This window comes from Erpetoichthys calabaricus, chromosome 11, assembly GCF_900747795.2.
Source record: "Erpetoichthys calabaricus chromosome 11, fErpCal1.3, whole genome shotgun sequence".
NCBI classification, from domain to species: domain Eukaryota; kingdom Metazoa; phylum Chordata; class Cladistia; order Polypteriformes; family Polypteridae; genus Erpetoichthys; species Erpetoichthys calabaricus.
This window is the reverse complement of record NC_041404.2, coordinates 6,841,440-6,845,375: the sequence shown is the minus strand read 5'-3', so window position 1 is coordinate 6,845,375 and position 3,936 is coordinate 6,841,440. Positions and strand designations below refer to the sequence as shown.

The following is a 3,936-nucleotide window of genomic DNA, read 5'->3' as shown; positions in this document are numbered from 1 at the left end:
ACTATTAGAAATGATTTAACAGAGTTAGTTTAGCTGTTTACCCTTTTACGATTCCTTTTGTAGCACTTAACAAAAACTACAGATAGAACTTTCCAGCTTTAGCATTAAACAACAGTTCTTTCATTTTTTAGGTTATCATGGAGCTACATTACAAGCACATAATGTGATAACTACACAAATAGGAAAATGAAACAATTTAAAGCTGCCTGAGAAAGTGCAATGTTAAATGGCAAGCTTTTTTACCAAGGATGCAAAATGGAACTAGTTATAAAGGTATCTTGAATAGTCTATAGGAAGAATGCCAGAAATAATAAACATATTTATCCTTTAATAATCAATATTTTTGTTTCCTTTTTAAAGGAGTATTATTGCATTAATATTAACTTGCATGAATAGAAAGCAATTTTTTCACATGACACAGTGGTAACATAAAAAGATTTAGAATGGATCAGAAAAACAACTAACAATATCCTTTTTTAGAATGCATATTTTCAAGTAAAAACATTGCTAATTTTTGAAAACTTAATTTAAAAGGTTCAAATGTCAAAAACTCTTGTTATATCAAGTTAAAGACAACAGAACATTCCATACCTTCACTGGACTGTCTGCACTGTGAAGTACAACGTGTAAACTTGCTCCATGGACATACTCATTTGCTATGAGTATATACTGATCTTTTTTGGTAGCAGCCAAGAATCTAACAATATTTGGATGAGAAAGTCTTCTACAGATAAAAAAATACCATCATTAAACTATAACTATACATAACATGTTTATTTTTAAGGAGAATTGTAAATGAAGACTTTACAACACATTGTAATGTACATATCCTTAAAAAATTCTGTCATGTTTCTTTGTCTTTAATACAAGCTTTTAGAAAGGTTTTCTTTTACATTCAATTGTCTGATGTTCAGAGTTTTCAGAAATCAACAATAAACTAAACAAATTTAAACAATCAAGTTTCACTACAAATAATATAAAGGGAGAATAGAACTTACAAACAAACAAGGATCTCATGCAAAAAGTCATTACTGTCATCAACAGGAATCTTCTTTACTGCTGCTGGTGTTCCCTGATATGAACCAAAGTACACCGTTCCAAACGACCCTGACCCACAGCCAAATCAGGATTGAATTTGATTTGTCCATCATCAACATATGGAACTCGTGGCATGTACACTTGTGAAAGCAATGAAACAAAACAAAAATAATACCGTTGCAGTAAAAATAACAAACATACAGACAACTAAAACAGTTAAGTTAAATGAGGCAGCAAAAGTCTTACTAAACACCAAACCCTTGAACATAGCACTTATGCATTTAGAAGAATAAATCACCTTTTTTTTTTCAAAATACAAAAGTATTGCTTTTCACTATGTCTGCATTACAACATACTGTACCTGGAGGAATTGCATAATGAGGAGGTGTTTGAACATCAGACTTTAATGAACCATCTTCCATATTTTCAGCAATTGCCAGTGAACAATGTTTTTTACTAGATGACACCATCAGCTGAAGAAAGTTATGAACATAAATTTACTTTCAATTAACAATGATTTTTCTAATGCAGTAAAACAATGGCATAAAATGCAAAGCACATTATTTTTATTTTATTAAAACTGTATTTCAGTCTTACCTCAAAGGAAAAGCTTCCTGAAAGTTGTGCTATTAGGCAAAATTTTAAAAAGAAATTAACAAAAAACTCCAGACAAAGAAAAACAAATTAATAAATAATCTAGGTTTAAATTAAATTAATTGTAAAAATATTTCAATACCTTGTAAGTTGTCCATTGTTGGTTTTCTCTAAAGGAAAGGAAAACACAATCATCAGTTAAATGTGTATAATGTTCTGCACATTCTGATTTCTCAGTTTAGGTAAGGGTCAAGTGCTGCTCTGTTATAGTTAAACTTTAAAGAAGTGAAAAAGAGTGTATGTGTACTTTAGCAGCAATGTAATTGTAGTAAATTTTAAAATCACTAACACTGTGCTTCCCTATAATGAAATAAAAAATAATAATCTTGGTAATCTGGAATACATCAACTCATGTAGTAGAAGGAGAAATTGATAGTTAAAGAAGTGTCTGGAAATACTTAGAAATGCTTAGCTGTTAACTAAACAAACAAGCATGATGGACTAAAAGGACTCTTCTTGTTTGCCAATTTTTTTTTTATGTTCTTAAAGAATATTCAATAATCTTTTTTAAATACTCACCTTACAACTGGTGGAACTTTTCTTCAAATGGCCTGTAAAGTATTAAGAACATGTTACACTGATGAATAAGTCTAAGAAAATAAATGTATAAAATTTTAAATTCTACAAACCTGAGGTTTCCTGCAAAATTGGATTATCCTGTTAAAAAGTAATGTTTTTATTTTTATTAATGTGATGATTTCATCCCTCTATTGATAAACAATTTCTAGAAATATTTTATAATAATCTGTAAATACTTGTCTGTACCATTGCTGCATTCTCCACTAACATGGATTTTGTTTGTGTTAAGTTTTCACTTTTAGATGCCAAAGAAAGCTGTCCAACACATATCACATCATCTAAGGAGAAAAGAAAAAACATTAAAAATGCCATATTCAACTTCCATTTGAATATTATTTGACAGTATGTTTCACTTGTCTAGAATCTTGATCATAAAAAAATTAGAAGCAACTTGTTAATTGCAAAATAAGACATTATCTTCTCTGTGGTTATTTTATTCACAGCAATATACACCATTCATTATCAAGCAATATTTATTTACACAGCAAAATTACCAGTGTTACAATGACTCTTATCGTGTCAAAGCAACACTTTAATGTGTTTACATATAGAAACCATGGACCAATACACAGTAGATGTTTAAAGTGTTAATTTACTACTGCACATTTTGGTTTGTAGGTAATATTTCTGTGTTCATGTTTATATTAAGTTTTCGATTAAATGGCAATATGTTCAGTACGTAACATAGTTTAAACTATTAAAAGAAGTACCTAAATCTCTACGACCAACATATAATGTTTTCTTCCATATATCTGGAATTTCATTTAATGAGAAATACTCCTTCTCAAAATCTGATTTGGGCCATCTTGATCCATCCGCATTGCACAGTGTGTACTGAGCTTCATTTCTTTTGTCATCTTTCCAAAACATTTCTTTGGCTTTCTCTATTATATCATCATAACCATCCAATGGTTTCATTAAAAATTTAGGAGGCTCTTCTTCCAGCATTATCTTATGGTATTTTCCAGGGTTTTTTTTTGTTCTAGGTCTCCACTCCATTGCCATCACCTTCACCTTAAACAAAAATTGTATTTAGTACTTTGATATAAAATTCACAAAAGATACTATATGTGAATTAATATGCATAAAAAAGAAAACTGTATGATTAAGACAGGCAGTGTGGCGTAGCAGTTAAGGTTTTGGGCTGCAAACCCAGAGCTTGTTGGTTCAAATGCTGGTACTGACACCACTGTGTGACCCTGAGGAAGTCACTTCACCTGCTTATGCTGCAAAAAACAAAAGTAATGTAACGAATTGTACCTCAGATGTTGCAAGTTGATTGGATAAAGGCATAAGTCAAATAGATAAATGTGTATTATACATATAGGAACTATTTCATTTTCAGTTAAGTCATCTGCAGCAAACCTTTATAAATGAGGGTTTCTCCTTTTTAGATAGTGCAAACTGCTTCTTCTTCACTGATGTTTTCTCTTGGATGGCTTTTTTCATTTCATTGAAAATTAAAGCAGCATCTGCCAAAATATGTAGCTTTCTTATTAATTTTTCAACATTGTGTAAAATAACTTCATAAAGTAACATAAAAGGTTTAAATGCTGGTTATCCTTTTACACTAAAATATTACTAAAGAGATACAAAAAAGTAAAATGTACGTGTTGTTTTTCTTTAGGGAGATTAAATATTACTGAAGAAAGAAAAAAAAACTAA

At 30.1% G+C, this 3,936-nt stretch overlaps 1 long non-coding RNA gene across 1 annotated transcript; it reads right to left on the bottom strand.

The window, feature by feature from the left end:
* Positions 1 to 1,111: 1,111 nt before the first annotated feature.
* Positions 1,112 to 3,485, bottom strand: LOC114660122 (uncharacterized). Its single transcript, XR_007936288.1, has 6 exons — positions 2,982 to 3,485; positions 2,212 to 2,549; positions 1,775 to 1,802; positions 1,636 to 1,664; positions 1,400 to 1,511; positions 1,112 to 1,178 (listed from the first exon to the last, which is right to left on the bottom strand). It is a non-coding gene; the product is annotated as an uncharacterized LOC114660122 (long non-coding RNA).
* Between the last annotated feature and the right edge of the window lie 451 nt (positions 3,486 to 3,936).